Source organism: Triticum dicoccoides, chromosome 6B, assembly GCF_002162155.2.
Source record: "Triticum dicoccoides isolate Atlit2015 ecotype Zavitan chromosome 6B, WEW_v2.0, whole genome shotgun sequence".
Taxonomy (NCBI): domain Eukaryota; kingdom Viridiplantae; phylum Streptophyta; class Magnoliopsida; order Poales; family Poaceae; genus Triticum; species Triticum dicoccoides.
Window position 1 is genome coordinate 235,181,086 of NC_041391.1, and position 20,150 is coordinate 235,201,235.

The following is a 20,150-nucleotide window of genomic DNA, read 5'->3' on the forward strand; positions in this document are numbered from 1 at the left end:
TCAAGCTCAAGATGCCAGGTCCGCGCGGAGTCATAACAGTAAATGGAAACATGGACTGCTCTCTCCATACAGAAGAGCATAATGCAGCCCTCGCGGCAGAAGTACAATGCGGCCTCCTCCGGTAAACCTCCAATCCGGTGACGACAACCTCAAGCACCGTCAAGCGAGTCCGGAGCACCCCGCAACAGGATCATTAGGAACGCCAAGAGCGTGATTAGCAGTCCGGCCTCCGCTCAAGCCCCATCAAAGTAGCATTTGTGCCACGCGTACACAATTACGCACTCAAGATACCATGGGCATGGGCGGAGGCACATAAACGACTCAGTCAATAGTGCGGGTAACCGCCAAATATCCTCATAATCTTCCCCTCTCACCTTTCAGGACATCGCTTTAGTGCAGCATCCTCAGAAGAGCCGTATTGCCGGACTTACAAGGGAGAGATATCCAAGGAGGCAACAGACATTGTGCGCGGAAGGAAATACCCAGGTGGAATCCATTTACGATCATTATACCTGCTTTATCTATCTGTAAACAGCCTGCACCCGGATAGGACATGTCAAATAGTCATATTCATCTCCGCTTAATGCATCCATTGTAAACATACGCCTAAATGTATTATTCGTGAATGGGAGATCATATATAGTGTCAGCTTATTATTCTTATTCGAGCATTTTTTCTCTTATAAATGTTTATTTGATATTGAATCCGTACACCTTGGTACGACCGGTTTGCCAGGGGCTTCTCATGGCGCCCCATAATATGGAAACTAAAGTCCGAACACTTTCAACAGTGCGGCACCCCGAACTTATAGCACTATATGCATCAGCTCCAAATCATGTCTTGGGTCTACAGTTGGGATAGCCCGGCTCCCTTGTTTTGGTGCCTTACGTTCCGTTATATCGGCTAAGGTAGCTCAGGGAGAACTACTGCGATTGTGTCCCGGTTCTTCCGGACGAGCACCTCAGTAGAGAAAGCCGAAAACTGACTGGCATGATGTGGCGAGAGCTGGTCGCTATTCGAGAGGTCTTAAAATCCTTGAAGATTTTCTGCCTTAGGCGATAAATTGGCTTTGTCCGATCTAGGCGTATATAGCGCCCCAATTCGGCCTTCCGGATTCTAGGGGCTTTGCCGAAATTTAAAATTGTAGACTTCTATGGCTAAGTGAAAGTTATAAAGCCGCATAGTCCGATTGCCTTGTTCGCTGTGCTGGAAACCTCCTTAAGGGACCAAACATTTAGATAAAGAGTGTCCGGGTTTTCCACGAACATCCCAGTACTAGTTACGTGGGGGCGGAAGCCGACGACTGGCCTACTTTCAGAATTTTATAAACAGCCGCATAGAAGGTAATATTTTAAATAACAAAAGTGCTACATAGCGCAAGTAACTTCGTCCTTCAAATACAAACATGACAGAAGTGAATTCATTCAAAAAATAGTGTCCTTGGTACATTCATCAGCCACGACACGAGCACCCTTCATAACACCATCATAGTACATCTTGGGATGGCGATGTGCCTTGCCCTCCGGCGGCCCGTCCTTGACCAGCTTCTCCGCATCCATCTTACCCCAATGCATCTTGACGCGGGCAAAGGCCCGACGGGCACCCTCGATGCAAACGAACCGCTTGATCACTTCAAGCCGCGGGCAGGCATCCACCATCCGCTTGATCAGGCCAAAGTAGCTACTGGGCAGGAGCTCACCAGGCCACATCCGGAGTATGAAACCTTCCATAGCCAGTTCGGCCGCCCTGTGGAGTTCGACCAACTGCTTCAGTTGGTCACTCAGAGGCATCGGGTGTTCGGCCCCAGCATACTGGGACCAGAACAGCTTCTCCGTTGAGTTCCCCTCCTGGGCACGGTAGAACTCTGCAGCGTCTGATACGCTGCATGGAAGATCTGCGAATGCCCCCGGAGAGCTTCGAATTCGAGTAAGTAAAAGAAATGCCTCCTCCACATGTTTGCTTTGCATAAAAAACTTCTTACCCGCTGCTATCTTCTTGGCCTCTTGGATTTCCCGCTATGCTTTCTCGGCTTCGGCTCTGGCGTCTTTCATATTAACCAAGGCCTTCGCAAGCTCGGCCTCCTTCATCTTTAGATTACACTCCACGGACTCGTACTTCTTGCCAAGGTCCTGGAGCTCTTGCTGTACCTCACCTACCCTAGCACTTTGCTTTTCGCGCTCCTTACACTCCAAGTCCGCCTTGTCTTCGGCCTCGGACAATGCCTTCTTCAGGGACGCCACTTCGGCGGTTGCCCCTGTTACATAGTCACGACACTTAGGTGTTAGACTCACCAATTTTGCCTATCCTTAAATGCATAAGAGCGGGAATCACTTACCCTTGTTCTCTTCGAGCTGCCTCCTCATGAGTTAGAGCTCTCCCTGTGCCTGCTCCAGGTCCCATTTCAGTTTGGCAACCTCGGCAGTACGGGCAGCAGCAGCAAGCATCACAGCCTGTTTATTCACAACAATACTTATCATTAGACTCCTGCGGATTATAATTGACCCTTCGTTTGGATTTTCTTTCCGAACACCAAACAGAGTATTAGGGGCTACTACCTATCGGGTGGTAATTTTGCACATATTTATTACTTACCTCAAAGCCTGTCAGGAGGCTAGTGCAAGCTTCGGTTAGTCCGCTTTTGGCGGACGAAACCTTCCGAATCACCGTACTCATAAGAGTACAGTGCTCTTCATCCACGGAAGTGCCGCGAAGCGCTTCCAACAGACAATCCGGTGCCTCATGCGCAATGGAAGTCCTCGATGCAGACGGCTCGCCCTCCCTAATGAGGGGCCGCCCGCCTGAGTCCGGAACCATCGAAGGCTCCAGAACTGTGTTCGGCTGAGAGCCCGGCTGGCCATGGCTCTCATCGACACGATCCGCGGGGATCTTGAACCCCGCGTGTCCGACATCTGGAATCCCGCCTTGGGGCGTCTCCAGAGTCACCTCCCCCCGCTCTGGGAGCCTTCGGGACAAAACCTCTGTGTCATCCGCGGGTTGAGGGGTAGTGGCCGTCGGAAGCGAATTTATCGCTGAATCGCTCAGGGACCCGAAGGAAGACACCTCGGGGTGAGCCCTGGCCGGACTGCATATATGTTTGGCATTATAAGTACAAAAACTATGAAGTGAAACCATGATAGAATGCGGTCACTTACAATAGCACTGGGGGCTTCCCCCTAGGCAGCCACCCCTCCTCGCTGTGAGCGGCCGTGGCGGAATAGTCCGGAAGGGATACCTTTCCCTTCTTGGACGCTCCAGCCTCCCCCTCCAGGGCAGCTTTTCTCTTTCTCTCCTCCCCAGTGCGGGGAGGTAGAGTTTCTTCTTGGTTCCTCCCACCTCCGCGGGAAGAATCTGTCTCGTCATCATCAGACGAGAGGGTATGATGGCCTTACGCCGAGGGCCTTTTCCGGCCCCTTGGTCCGCTTCCCCGGGCCCCTCATCCTTTCTGGATGGGGCATCTTCTTCCTCTTCTTCCTCCTCCCCTTCATGGGAGGAGTGCGCCTCATCGTCTTCGGACGAGGCCTCGGGCACAACCTTACGATGGAGACCCTTTCGGGTCCCCGGGGCCTTCTTTTCGGCCTTCTTCTCTGGCACCTTGTACGGTGCCAGGACCAGCATCTTCGTCCGGAGAGCATCAGCCGGGCCTTCTGGCAACGGAGTTGGGCAGTAAACCTGCTCCGCTGTCTCCACATAATCCTGAACAAATGTGCATAACTGCTTAAAATTCTCCCGTGAATATATTGGGAAGAACCGAATCCGGTGGTAGTTTGAGAACTCACCTGACTAAGAGCCCACGCAGCGTGAAGCCCGCGGTCCTCGGATGTGGGAGGAGGTACTTCGGAGGCCTTGAACAACACCATCCATGCGCCTTTGTGCGTCATGTCATAGAGCTTCCTATAAGCGTCTGGTGTTCGGCCGGGACGTACTCCCACAGATTGAATGCCCGCCTTTGGCATGGCAGAATCCGGCGCACGAGCATGACCTGGATCACGTTGACAAGCTTGATGTTCTTGTCCCTCATGCTCTTTATGCAGGTCTGGAGTCCGGTCAGCTCCGTAGATTCGCCCCAGGATAGGCCCTTCTTTTCCCAGGAAGTAAGCCGCTTGGGGGCTCCGGATCGGAACTCGGGGGTCGCCGCCCAGTTGGCGTCACGCGGCCTGGTGATGTAAAACCACCCCGATTGCCACCCTTTTACGGTCTCCGCAAAAGGAACCGTCGAGCCATGTGACATTGGTCATTCTGCCCACCATGGCCCCTCTGCACTCTGCTTGTTGGCCGCTTACAACCTTCGGCTTCACGCAGAAGGTTTGCAGCCATAGGCCGGATGCGGAGGAAGGCCTCGCACACGGTGATGAACGCTGAGATGTTGAGGACGAAATTCAGGGCTAGATCATGGAAATCTAGCCCGTAGTAGAACATGAGCCCGCGGACAAAGGGTTGAAGTGGGAACCCCAGCCCATGGACGAAGTGGGCGACGAACACGACCCTCTCGTGGGGTCCTGGGGTCGGGATGACCTGCCCAGCGTCTGGTAGCCGGTGCGCAATGTCTGCAGCCAAGTATCCGGCCGCCCGAAGATTTGTGACATGCTTCTCCTTGACGGCGGAAGCCACCCACTTGCCTCCTGTTCCGGACATGTTTAGCTGTGCGGAGAAGACTTGGGTTTGGGCGCTGGAGCTTGAGGGGGCAAGAGTGGGCAAGTAAGAAAGAAGGCGTGGGTAAAAATGTGGAAATCTTATCCCTTTATAGAGGCGACGAAAGCGGTGCGCCTCCCCACTTGCCCGTTGGTAATCGCTTGCTTCCCAAGCGCCACGATTGATGGCGTGGTGGGATTACCCATACCCGTCTTGATGAGAATCCCGCGATAAGGGGACACGATCTCTGCTTTGACAAGACGCGTCACAGAAACCGCCTCGTAATATGCGCTGTAGCTGGTTGTGGGAAAACGGTTCGAGTAATGATCCGACCGTAATAACATGTCACGTCATTAGAAAAGTTGTAAGCAGATTGCATTTGTGAAAATATCATTCTCTCTACGACGGTGTGTAAAGATCATCTTGCAGATCCGGACACGGTCTACATGTTCGACAACCAGTTTGGAGTATTCGGAGAAGGAACCCGCCTTGCAATGCCGAAGACAATACTGCGTGCCGGACTCATCGTCATTGAAGCCTGGTTCAGGGGCTACCGAGGGAGTCCTGGATTAGGGGGTATCCGGACAGCCGGACTGTGTACAACGTCCGGACTATTGAAGCATGAAGATACAAGACTCAAGTCTTCGGCCCGTGTCCGGATGAGACTCTCCTTGGCGTGGAAGGCAAGCTTGGCGATCCGGATATTGTGTTTCCTTCCTTGTAACCGACTCCATGTAAACCCTAGCCCTCTCCGGTGTCTATATAAACCGGAGAGGTTGGTCCTTAGAAGGCCGATCACAATTACAATCATACCATCATAGGCTAGCTCTTAGGGTTTAGCCTCTATGATCTCGTGGTAGATCTACTCTTGTACTACCCATATCATCAATATTAATCAATCTGGAAGTAGGGTTTTACCTCCATCAAGAGGGCCCGAACCTGGGTAAACATCTGTGTCCCTTGCTTCCTATTACCATCAGCCTTGACGCACAGATCGGGACCCCCTACCCGAGATCCGCCGGTTTTGACACCGACAACCACCATGACACGACCCTGGTCTTCCTGGTGCGCCTACATTTGAGAATGCAAACGAATCTTCTTCCATTTGCAAATGAATCTGTATGTATTACCATGGCTATGTTTTCCTTGCAAATTAGTCATTCGAAACAAGATACTATAAATTAATTAATGATGAGTTTTTGAATTAGAGTGTGTGTCACATAGTGATCTCCAATTCTAACGTGGATTTCGCATTTCACGGTATCACGCTACTTTTTAATACAAATTCATATGTATATGATAAACACCATGGTAGTGAGAAAACTTTGGATGGATTCAAACATATGACCTACAAAATAGCACAACAATCGAGTCAATGTCAACTTTTCCAAACCTAGTATGGTACGAATTCAAAATAATTACACAAGCCATATGCATGGTCCTCAATTCAAATCTTACAATGTACACTAAATTGAAATGTCGATATTAAGTCTCGTACTATCTACATTCAAATGTTGTTTTTAGCCCCACCCTCCCTCGGCACACACGCTACATACTTCCTATATCGATCAATCTTCCTCTCCTAACCACCTTAGGAGGCTATCAGTTTCCGACACACGTTCATTCTTTCTCTCCATGTTTCGATCTCTAACTCTCTCAAGTACACAACCCCTTTTTCCACTCTGTTACCAAATGTATCTACCTCACACACACACCATTGCACTCCATGCCGAGCTCTCTCTCTCTCTCTCTCTCTCTCTCTCTCTCTCTCTAGATACATGCATTGCCTATGTAGACTCCCCCTCTCGTGCGCATGCACGCACGTTGTCTATCTAGGTCACTCTCTCGAGACTGTTTCACTCTTTCTTCTGCATGGCGGGCCACACTCGCTCAATGTCGCTCTCTTTATCTAAGTCTCGATTAACCTTGTTTTCTTCCACACACAAATGATATATCTCCCTATTCGGGCCTCGATCGACACACTCTATACTCTCTCACGCCGATTGTCTATCTAGGTCAGTCCATCCAAGCCGCTCCCACTCTTTCGACCTCATGGCAGGCCACGCTCGCTCAATCTCTCTCTCTCTCTCTCTCTCTCTCTCTGTGTGTATGTCTCGATTGACCTCACTCATTCTCGGACACAAACGATATATCTCCATGTTTGAGTCCAATACGACATATTCATATTGTATACTCTCTCACACACATTGTCTATCTGGGTCATTCTCTCCAACCCGTCTCACTCTTTCGATCACACGACGATCCACACTCGCTCAATATCTCTCCCTTTATATATGTAATCGATTGACCTTTCTTCCTCCCACACACAAAATATATCTACATGTCTGTGACTGGATCATCTATCAAGCTCTATCTTACAGCCGTCACCCTTCCCAAAATCTCAATCGGACAATATCTCTGCAGAGCATATATATCTTTTCAACGAATGTCGGACCACACTCACTTTGTCTCTCTATCTATCCGTGTCTCGGTTGACCTCGCTTTCTCACGCTGTATCTTCCACACATTGAAGCTACCTCTCCATCCCTCGCAGAGCTGGAGCTATTTACATTGCGAGGGGGACTCCAACCTTGGATTAATTTGTGAAGGCATTTATTCCGGTGGGTTTAGATTATATTTTCGTAGCATTCGGCCCACAAGTACTCCTAACACAGTTGCAACCCCTGCACCTCCCCAATTGATTTCCCTCCGCCTCGGTCATCACTCTCTCACACGTCCTTTCTCATCTTCAACGTTGCACCATGGTATTTTTGCAAAAAAACTCTGCTGTTCTCTTTAATTATTACAAATAAGCTACAAAACTACACATCGATAGTCCACCTGTAATGGAAAAAATTTTGACCCACAAATTAAAGTGCTACAAACTACACACTGAGGGGCCCATCTGTCATGGAACAAATTTGGACCCATATATAAGTTAAAAATTAAAAAGGACGAGGATCAAACATGCGACTAGGGCCTTCAAGCCGCACGTCAATAGGCAACATAGTGCAACAACGTTTGTTGTACCCCCCTTTGTTGATATAATGTTTTATATTACCACATCCTATTTAATGGATAACATATTTTAATATTATTTTTAGTACATTAGTGGGGCCGGCTTGTTAGCACGTACTATTCGCCTTCACTTACTGGTGAATTCCATGTCTGCTCTCTCTCTCTCCTCCCCTTCTACGTTTAGACGCACGTGTAAACACGAAGAACTCGCAGGCGATGCTGCCATTGAGCATATCTGGACGCGTTCACAAGTTACGACACCAGTTTCACGTACTAGTAGTACTAGTCAATGTGTACATGCAATGCACGTTAATTTGAAAGTATATTAAGTGCATGCGGATATTAAGTAGGATATTATTTGCGTGCTATTGTGTGATTAGCACTATTTTTGGCATGAAATTAACTACACGCTAAACGTGTTGAGCGCTCGATATTGAAGCAGTCTAGGTCGTTGGATTGCCATGATTTGATGGCCGAGATTAATTGGATCTGCCCATTTGGTATAGATGGTATAGATATAGATTATACATATAACAAGTTTAGGAACAAAAGTGACCGTGACAGACAAGTTATCTAGTACTGTATATTTATATACTACTCCGTAATAATTAAATACGTTGATAAATAGATGTATCGTCTAGTGCTCGAACAAGGGGACTGGTCACGCCCTACAAGTATTTGGAATTGACTTCCCTAAGAAAATATTTGGAATTGACGTGGTATTTAATATGAAATGTTTGCGATGAGAAGGAATACATGTGGCTTGATGATGTTTTATATTTAACTTGATACGACTCTAGCAGAACATTCAATCGATCAAACCATAGATTTCATTCAGTCTGACTCTGACTTTACATTCATATGATGATTGATCTAAAATAAACGGAAATGATAAACGTTTGGATTTTAAGCATGGAAATCCGAATGTTTTTCATGGGAAATTTAGATTACGCGGTGGTGGTGAGGGCATCTTGTGGTGGGAAGCGGCTCCTCTGCCGTGCTCTGTGTGTCGTTGGGCCACTGACCGCCGGCGACGGCGACGTCTTGCACCGTTGTTGGCGTACTCCTGGACATTGGCCCTAGCTTCAAGGAAGGCCAGAATGTTCTGGACTTTGGTCTCCAGAAGTGAGTCAACTGGCGGGAGGAGGCGACTGGCGTTGGTGCAAGGAAGCGGTCAACAACGGCCATCCCATGCCGCTGAGGGGGCCACTGGCACCCGCGCGGGGACAGGCGCTGGCAACGGCGTGGCAGATACATTCGTGTGCACGGGCACCGGCATGGGCGCGCGCGTCAGTGCACGTGCAGGCACATGCGCTGGCAGGTGCACGGGCGCGTGAAAGTCGGCGGAACCTCATGGAACCCCGTGGTAGCAAGCTCGACGACAATGTACTGCTCCTAGCCCATCAATGGCACGGGGATGGGTGCTGGCGCAGTCGGGGCGACGGGAGCAGGGACAGGCGCGGCGTCTTCCCGCAAGGCCAGTTCAAGCTCGTCCCAAAGCGCGGTGTCTTCCTCAGGAAACTGGAAGACTAAGGGCAGACCATTGTGATGCGACATGGCGTACGGTTAGGTTAGGCTGGTTGGAGGTAGACGACAGGAGAATCGGAGACGAAGAGAGAAGATTGTAGCAATATCAGGTAGTGCGGGGGTGATTTTAAACTACGGCACCAGCGCTATTAAAAGTGGGGGCAGTTGAGACGAAGGTGGGCGGCGGAGCCTGGTCAAAGGGCTCGCCTCCCGGTGAGCCTGCGCAGTGTCCTGCTCGCACGCCTCCTAGTCAGCTGGCGTAGCAGTCTGCTCGCACGCCTCCCGTCGACTCACACGCTTGCTGGACGGCACCCACCGATGAGAAGCGGGACTCGTGGCGGCACGTAAACGCCCACGGTTTGAATAGTGAAAGCGTTCGCCTTAGCGTGACAGGTCTTTGTTCCAAAATACCTTGGCTCTTCATTTATGCAACTTCTCATAAGTAGCTTGTCTCACATTGAACAAAAAAATACGACAAGAGCATGCTCAGTTTCATGAATTTCCGGTCACTTTTTGATTTTCTGAAATTTAAAATCCAGGATTCGAAACAATATCATAACCTGCATCATGCAATAAATTTTCAAGCGATACATCTTTACAGTTGTAGATGTTAATATTTCTTAAGAAAGGATTTGATCAAACATTTTTCTTAGTTAGACTTCAGACAAGTTATATATGGAGAGTAAAAGGATAATCCCTCCGTAACAGTGCACTGCATGATATATTAACTCACGTACCAGGCACGAACAAACAGGGCTCAATTCTATGCTCATCCTGGTGTAGTACTCCTATTAGTACTAGGCAATGGAGTTAACGGGTGACCTTGGGTACCGGCGACCGAGGGAATTGAACCGTGTTCGACACGGCAGGTAACATTTTCTAGTTACTAAAACATCCCTCCATTGTTCATCGGTATTCACTGTGGACCGGGGAGAAGCGGGGAATTTCCTAGGGCTGGAATTCTGGCCGCTAGATATTTTGACTCGAAATGCGGAGGCTTGACTGGTTGGGGTTGGCTAATATGCGTACACGCACGCCACCAGAAGGACACGAGCCCGGGTATTTTTTTTAAGGATCAACACGAGCCCGGGTTTGGCTGGTACGCCGTTGGGTGCTACTCCTACCATTCGAGAATACGAAAGGAATATTTTAAATTGCCGAACGAATCTATATGTACTACAATGCCCATATTTTCCTTGCAAATAGTAATCTCAATGTGGTAATTGATTTCTGACGAGTTCTTGAATTAGAGTGAGTTTGTGATATAGTGATCTCAATGTGGATTTCACATTTCATGGTATCCCTAGTAAGTTTTTCATTGCAAATTAAAATTTAAAAGATGAACGGTATGGTGGTGAGAAAACTTTGTATGTATCAAGCATATGACGACACACACACGAATACAACAACAATCCAGTAAGGTCTCTTGGTAGGAGTTCAAAGTAATATTTGAGAGATGCAGATCCAGGCATTCAATGTGATTGTCGTTATAAACATTATCCACCTCCGGGCCTATTATTATCCGCAAAAGAATAGAACGTGTTAGTGCCTACATGCAGTTTTGAACACTTCTACATGCCCATTTGGTTTGCAGGATTTGTAAAATGCACCAATGTGCCATCTTCGATCTGGCACGATTAACATGGGCATTTGATTACAATCTATAAACATGTAGCCTTCTTCACAAGAGGTTGGATTGGATGAAAAATTCCCTAAGAAAGCTAGTACAAATGAATCCAAAGGAGAAATGCTTATGGACGACTGTAACCATATGAATGAAGCAACCAATATGGGGTGGGGTTGTATGTCCCAAAATCCTCCAAAATTCCTTCAGAAATCGTAGTACATTGTCATTGTAAACTTGGGAAAAGGTGCAAAAAATTGAACTCCCTTATGGTTAACATTTAACAGGAAAGGAACATCACATCAATATACAACTTCTTCAGGCACGAAAAGCATCTCAGGCAACTGACAACTTGGTCCAGGTTGGGGCCGACAGATTATAGTGCCAAGACCTCCATTGTGCCCAGAGTCTGGGTGAAGCTTCACTGGATGACAGACGAACATACATCTTCAAAACTAGAAATAACATTGATATCAAGAAGGAGGGGTATAAGGCGACTGTTGTACCTGAAAGTTGTAGTATTTGATAGACGAGTAGCCCACCACTTTCAATTTTGGCGCAGAAATGACATTGATTCTTGTTGGACCTTGTTGATCAACTACAAGTAATCTCTCAAGTGAAGGTGTGTCCTGGATGACCATATTGTGGTCCACCTTTTGTGATCTCTCATTGCAGCATCAGCAACACACATAAATAGTCCGGAGAGCCCTGGAGATGATGTACAAGGTACTTGACCAATTCATCACCTGAAGACGAAGGAAATCGAGTGCAATACAGCAGCGGAGCAGGCGCTCCATGTCATCCTTTGGGATGCGGACGACGACGAGCTCGAGGTGCTTCAGTCGTGGTAGAAAAAGAGAGGGCGCATCATTAGGGGGGGGGAATGGCAGTTCATGAACTTGGAAAGGCACAACATGGGCGCGAAGTGGAGCGCGGACGTTGGCAGCAAGCGCATATGCCCATCATTAAAACTGAGCTTCTTGAGCTGATCTATGGTGGGGGATCGGAACCACTCGTCAAGCTTGGCTCGATCCTTGCCATTGGAACGGAACTTGCCCGTGATAACGCCTTTGATTGGGCCATGGTGACTGCCGAGGATCTGGGAGAACGCATCCAAGCTTTGGCGATAGCCATAGGGGTCGCCACCGCCGGGAAAGGGTGGCTATTCTCGCCCGATATTTGATTGGGAGGAGGGATATGATGACTATCAACATATCATCAGGGAGGGTGTTGATGATGTGTAGGCCTGTTAGAGTCGCTTGCAGTTCTTTCTCGACCCGCCTCCGCTTGTTGGCAGCCTCGTTCTCCACCTCGACGGTGATGGAAACCCATATCTCCATATTCACGCCGTGCTCCGGTGCTTCAGCAGCCCCGGCATTACCACTCCCTCCGATGGGGCGCTTCGGCGGCATCCTCGTACATTGATGGCTTTGAGGACTCAGAGCGGCATTGAGGATGCGGGTGGAGAGAGAGAGGAATTGTGTGTGTGTGGCGAGGATGGGGGTTGCGGTCGCTCGGCGACGCCATTAATATAGACCAGTGGGAGCGAGGCGGGCGGCGGTCCAAGGCTGTCTCGCTTCCCAGTGAGAACGACTGCTTAATCTCTAGTATGAATGAAATATATGCTTAATTGCTGAATTTTAGTTGCAAAAAATAGATAGTGATATTGATTTTTAGCTGCATATTTGGACAAATCGAAGTGTCTCTTGGCCTAGCGCCGAAGTCTGGCTTTGATTTGCATACTGTAATCTGAACCGTTTGCGTTGAAGAGATGCACAGATCCCACGTTGAACAACTTGTATGCTTCCCGGTGAGCCTGCGCACCGGATTGCGCTCGCACGCCTCCCGTTCAGTCAAGCAGCTGTCCACATGGCACCTCCTATAGCCATTAAAACCAAGACACATGGCGTCACATGAATGGTTAACAGAATGCACACGGTTTGAATTATACAAACGTTTGAGATATTAAAGCGGCAGTTATTTTTCCAAAATGCCTTTGTTGGCTGTCATTATTCGAGTGCGCCTTCTCTCAAAATGGACACGAAAAATACCACAGCATGTCGGGTGCAATTCCATGATAGCATGCCAAGTTTCATGAATTTCAGACAAGTTTTAGATTTACTAGAATTTAAAAACAAAGTATTTTAATGTTTTGCCGGGAATCAATGATGCCCTGGTGTTTGAAATTCATTCCCATTTCTTGCATGGGACCTAAGCATGCACCCAAGGACACATATTTTTATTTTTCAACCAATTTATACGCACTGTAGCATGTGCATGTAGTTCAAATTTGAATTATGCACATAAATGCATTGAAAACTCAGTTAATGCATAAAAATGTCCAAACGAACCCCGAAAAATCACAAAAATTGACACAACACTCTTGTTGTTCTATGTTGACATGAGAAAAAAATTGAAAGCAATAAGAGGCAATGTATATCGTTTTGTCCCCAAAGGTGGGACGTTCCCTATCGAAACCATCATGCTTGTTGTGATAAGCTCTGGTTTGTGAGAAGCATATACCCAAACCTGCCCCAAATGGGACAATTGTTTTACCACGGCATGTTGATGTCGCTCCATGATACCATGCCAAGTTTCATGAATTGCAGACGAGTTTTTGATTTACTAGAATTTAAAAACAAAGTATCTCAATGTTTTGCCGGGAATCAACGGTGCCCTGGTGTTTGAAATTCATTCCCATTTCTTGCATGGGACCTAAGCATGCACCCAAGGACAAAGATTTGATTTTTCAACCAATTTATATGCACTGGAGCATGTGCATGTAGTTCAAATTTGAATTATGCACATGAATGCATTGAAAACTCAGTTAATGCATAAAAATGTCCAAATGAACCCCAAAAAATCACAAAAATTGACATAACACTCCTGTTGTTCTATGTTGACACGAGAAAAAATTTGAAAGTAATAAGAGGCAATGGATATCGTTTCGTCCCCAAGGGTGGGACGTTCCCCATATCGAAACCATCATGCTTGTTGTGATAAGCTCTGGTTTGTGAGAAGCTCATACCCAAACCTGCGCCAAATGGGAATTTTTTTACCACGGCATGTTGATGTCGCTCCATGATACTGTGCCAAGTTTCATGAATTTCAGACGAGTTTTGGTTTACTAGAATTTAAAAACAGGTATCTCAACGTTTTGCCGACAATCAACGATGGCAGGGTGTTTAAAATTCATTCCCATTTCTTGCATGGGACCTAAGCATGCACCCAAGGACACATATTTGTTTTTTCAACCAATTTATATGCACCGGAGCATGTGCATGTAGTTCAAATTTGAATTATGCACATAAATGCATTGAAAACTTAGATAATGCATAAAAATGTCCAAACGAACCCCAAAAAATCACAAAAATTAACACAACACTCCTGTTGTTCTATGTTGACACGAGAAATTTTTTGAAAGCAATAAGAGACAATGGATATTGTTTTGTCCCCAAAGGTGGGGCGTTCCCTACCGAAACCATCATGCTGGTTGTGAGAAGCTCTGGTTTGTGAGAAGCATATACCCAAACCTGCCGCAAATGGGACAATTTTTTTACCATGGCATGTTGATGCCGCTCCATGATAGCAGGATGCTGCTAACGCATTAGTTTTTTACAATGGCAAGTTTCATGAATTTCAGACGAGCTTTGGATTTACAAGAATTTAAAAACCAAGTATATATCTCAATGTTTGCGGCCGAGTGACAGTGGCAGGGTGTTTGAAATTCATTCTCATTTCCTGCATGGGACCTAATTAAGCATGCAACCGAGGACACAGATTTGAATTTTCAACTAATTAATATGCATTAGAGCATGTGCATGTAGTTCAAATTTGAATTATGCACATGAATGCATATAAAACTTAGTTATTGTATACAAATGTCCAAGGGAACCCCGAAAAATCCCAAAAATTGACACAACACCCCTGTTGTTCTATGTTGACACTAGGAATTTTTTTTTGAAATTGAGAAGATGCAACGGATATCGTTTCGTCCAGAAAGGTGAAACGTTCCCTGCGGAAACCATCATGCTTGTTGTGAGAGAAGCTCTGGTTTGTGAGAAGCTTATACCATAACCTGGCCCAAATGGGACAACATTTTTTACCCCAGCATCTTGATGTTGTTCCATGATAACATGCCAAGGTTCATGAACTTCACACGAGTTTTGTATTTACTAGAATTACAAAAGCAAGCACCTCAACATTTGCCGGAGAGCCACGATGCCGTGGTGTTTGAAATTCATCCCCATTTCTTGAACGGGATGTAAGCATCAATCCATGGACACATATATCATTTTACAACCCATTTTGGTGCACCGGAGCATGTGCATGTGGTTTAATTTTGAATTGTGCACCTGAAATTCCTAGAAAACCAAGTTGTCGTATAAAAATGTCCAAACAAACCCTGAATAATTCCAAATTTTCTGACGACACACCTATAATTGCATGTTCACTACAAATAGAAGTTCTAGCAATTCAAACACCATCCTTTGCAGCTATGACCCCATTATGTAATTCAAATCGAGATGAAAAATCAAGTAGATCCCACACAGTTTATTATGACCAATCGTGTGAGATGCAATACAAAATATCCTGGGGCACCGTCGGTGTATAGTACACCTATGGCTTACTCGATAAGGTCCGTCGGCCAGTCCACAGCCCACTCTAAATAAGGGACCGTATCTGATGACACTTTGCGGGCCAGTTTTTTCGCTGAAGCAATTCCAAATTTTTGGCTTCCACGGAAATATCTACCTCCCTGCCCCCCCTACCAAAGGCCACATTTTCCCTATTTCCGCCTTCCTTTCCAAGTTGAAACTTTCACTCCTTGCTTGCAGTGCTGCCGCCTCACCGGCGACCCTCCTTCATGCTGCTCGGCCTCGCCTATCCAGGCAGGTAATCCACACCCGAACCCCGTCCTCCTCCTTCCACATCACACATGCCCCGACCGCCGGCACGAGCGTGACACCTTCCACCCAAATCACCGACTCCTCCACCAAATAAGCGTCGTCCTAAGCCATGGTGCACGCAATATAGCCAGGATCTCAAGGAGAATTTGGGAGCGGAGAAGCAAATCGAGGCCGCACGTGCCGATGAGGTCACGATGGTACCATTCGTGCCGACCCCCAGATCTTGGAGGAGCACCTCGCCATTGAGGCCACCGTCGACGCCTCGCGCGCCGATGCCGTGGCGTGGTTGGCTGCTTTAAATGATAGTTTGTGGCATTTTCTCGAGCCCACCGTCGGTGCCTTCGACGAAGAGTACGAGGTGTTTTCTCAGCGTGCATGTGCTTACCACATCTCGAGAGCCAGCAGGTTGGTGCCCAGAGCGGCTCAGGCAACTCACCACTATGACGAGGGCACCCACGATGCGGAGGCCTCACCCTCTTCCATGTCCAAGGAGCCAATCGTCATCGATATCTCCGATAATGAGTAGCTTGTCTTATTAGCTCACTATAAGGACCCATGTTCAGTTTGCTAGCTACTGCCTTTCCTTCAATTTTTTTAGTGAATTGTGCTATCTACTTTTACCATGCAATCTTCTACTCTAGTGTATATGTTCTATATGTCATGCAATGTGGTGTTAAGTTAACTGTTTGGTTCAATTCTGCAAATGCGATGTTCAATTCTTTAGGGTGCAATTTTCCAAGTTGTCAAGAATGCTTGGTTTGGTTAACTGTCTGATCATCTATTATGCAATGTGGTGCTCAGTTAATGTTTGGTTCATTTGTTGTGGTGTTTAGTTAACTGTTTGGTTCAATTCTGCAATGCGATGTTCAATTGTTGTGTGTGCATTATATTATTGTATACCATGTGAGAAATAAATCGAATTTGGCTGTACTAAATACATGAGAAACAAATACAATTGCTATATTTCCAAGTTTTGTTAAGCATGCTGGTTTGGTTAACTGTCCAATCTTCTATTAGGAGTATGTTATATTTGTGCAATGCGGCGCTCAGTTAATGGTTGGTTCATTTGTTGTGGTGTTTAGTTAACTGCTTGGTTCAATTCTACAATGTGATGTTCAATTGTTGTGGCTGCATTCTGTTATTGTATACCATGTGAGAAATAAATCAAATTTGGCTGTACTAAATACATGAGAAACAAATACAATTACTATATTTCCAAGTTGTTAAGCATGCTTGGTTTGGTTAATTGTCTGATCTTCTATTAGGAGTATGTTATATTTGTGCAATGTGGTGCTCAGTTAACGGTTGGTTCATTTGTTGTGGTGTTTAGTTAACTGCTTGGTTCGATTCTGCAATGCGATGTTCAATTGTTGTGGCTGCATTCTGTTATTGTATACTATTGTACCTTGTCTTTTTTATTCCTTTGCCCCATTTCCAGTATAGAGAAGATATTTATGCACATCCTTGTTTTCAGGCCTTTTCAAAACAGTTCACTGATGATTACCTCTCAAACCACCTGTATGGACAGGAGGCGAGGAAGGTTTTCGTACAACACCCACGGTTCAATATTGAAGTGTTCCTGAAGAGTATGAAGGATGGATGGTCAATCATCCACAGGCACTGGCCTAAAGTTGCAAAGACCTTCAACATCAATGAATGCTCAATATTCGCCTCCCGCTTCAGCAGTTTTCCCAATGATATGCATCTATTTATGTACCGTCTATGATGCTAATTTTGAAAGGTTCTAGATGCTGCACGTGAAACTTGGTGCTGGTGTAGTTGTGTAATTGGGTAGCTGAGTGCTGAAGCTATATCATGTTGTACCCTGATGTATTTCAATTACGAAATCCTGCTTCCTTAATATGAGAATGAAATATATTATGTGTTTAATATGAATGTAAATTAGATTAATAAATGGATTATTAATAATAGGGCAATTAGACTGCTAATTGGTTTTTGCTATTGCAAATGGTTATTGAGAAAATACCGTGGGCAATGACCTAAGGCAACACACACAATTTCTTCTACGCACCATGTGTGATGCATTCAATAATGCAAACGATAAAATTATTAATATGTGTGCGATGGGAAGGCCATCAAAAACGATTTAATAGGGAAAATTGTGTGTGATATACCTACGAATGGAAACATTTTCCTTGTAGCGACTGTGTGGGATGTATGTACGAACAGAAACGTTTCATGGGGACTGACTGTGTGGGATGAACTTACGACCTGAAATGATTTCTCCTGTATAATTGTACTTTTTTGAGCAATATTGTATGTATAACCATATTTGCTCACTCGCCGGTCGCACACGACCTCATTTTGCCAAGCATGTGTGCCAGGAGGGCATATCCCCGATGGTTTCTGGGTCGTGTGCTAAGGACCCCCTAATCGCCCACACTCACTAGGCGACGGTTCTGAATGCCGTCACGGAAAGGGGTTTAAAACCCTTCGTATAGCACCGATGCGTACCAGTGTTCAATTCAATATTCAAAATGAACATGAAACTGAAACATGAACATTAAGTTTAGTACTACATACATGCAAATGTTGTGTTTAGGAGGAGCTATGTAGATAGTCGGGGGTTAATCCCTCGACCTTAGATAAAATTGTGAAGTTCTATTTAGGATTGTTTAGATTATATTTTTTGAACATTATATTTGTCCCCACCCTCCCAAACACCGATTGGTTGTGCACCCCCCTCCCCGGGAGAATATCATGTGCCCCCACACCTTAGATGCTATATGCTGATATGAGTTGCTTGGAGCTTGTAGATCTAAGATATAGCGGCTCATAGGATGTCTTATCATTTTTACATGAAACCTTAATGAGTTTGAGAATTGCACACAATTTGTACAAAAACTACTCTGATGCCCTTGGATCCCATATCCAACGACCTCAAAGCTTGTATTGCCGTAGCATCTAAGATGAAGGAGGACCTCATATTCTCCTTTATGTAAGAATATCATTTGCTACCACCTTAGATGGTTCGGTGATATAAGCTGTTCGGAGCCGTTGGATCTGTGATCCAACAACTCCTTGGTGGTTCAAATGTTTTTTTGTAGAAAAGCCCCCAAAGAGTTTGGCCACTGCTTACAAGCACAAAGACTGCTCAGATGCCATTGGATCTTAGATCGAACAACCTCGAAGCTCGTATCACCGTAGCATCCAAGCTACGAGAACACTTGATGTTTTCTCACACGTGAGAATATGAGGTGCTCCCACACCATAGATTTTATGGTGATACAAGTTCCCGGAGATCTAACGGCTCATAGTAGGAGGTTTGAATGTTTTTGCAATATACACCTGAGAGAGTTTGGGAATTGCGCAGAAAGTACAAGTACTACGCATGTGGCATCTAATCACAGATCATACGACCTAGATGCTTGTATCACCGTAGCAGCTAATTAAGCTACGGGGAGCACCTAATATGAGCAACTGGGAGCCATTGGATCCAAGATGCAGTGGCACACACGAGGCCTGCATGTTTTATTTGCAAAAATAAACTTGGAGAGATTGGAAATTGCGCATAATTACAAAGACTACTCCCAAGCCACTGTATCTCAGTTCCAACAACGTAAAAACTCGTATCACCATAGCATCTAAGCTACGGGGTGGAAGTGATATTCTATGCTGCTGTCATTTTTGTTCCTAAAAACTTGCAAAATAAGTGTAACTCGTGTTGTTACTTGTCTAACCGCGCAAAGTGTTTGTGCAAAAAAAAAACATCCTACACTGAAATATTGGAACAACACACGGGGGTCTGTAACGCCCCGGTTTCGATGCGCCAGGTGTCCGCCAGTTATTCGCCGTCGTTGCCATGTCATTCGCTTGCGTGTTGCACTTTGCCATGTCATCATATGCATTTCATATCATGTCATCATGTGCATCTCATTTTGCATACATGTTCGTCTCATGCATCCGAGCATTTTCCCCGTTGTCCGTTTTGCAATCCGGCACTCCTATGTCACCCGGCGTCCCCTTTTGCCTCTTCTCTTGTGCGGGTGGTAAATTTTCTCGGAATGGACCGAGATTTGCCAAGCGGCCTTGGTATAGCACCGTTAGGCCGCCTGTCAAGTTTCGTGCCATTTGGAGGTCGTTTGATACTCCAACGGTTAACCGGGTAACCGCAACGGCCTCTTTTGTTGCAGCCCAACACCCCTTCCAAAGTGGCCCAAAACCCATCTAACTCCCCTCCATGCTCTTGGTCGTTCGATCACGATCGTGTGGGCGAAAACCGCACCTCATTTCGACTCTCCTAGCTCCCTCTACCTATAAAACTAGCCCCTCCCCCGAAATTCTCGGTCTAAACCCTAGCTTCTTCCTCCTCCCGCCGACGGACACGTCCGCCCGCCGACGGACATGTCCGCCCCGCCGCCGCCCGCCGAATCCCGCGCCGCCACGTGGCACCCCGGCCACCCGCGCGCCACCGCCGGCCC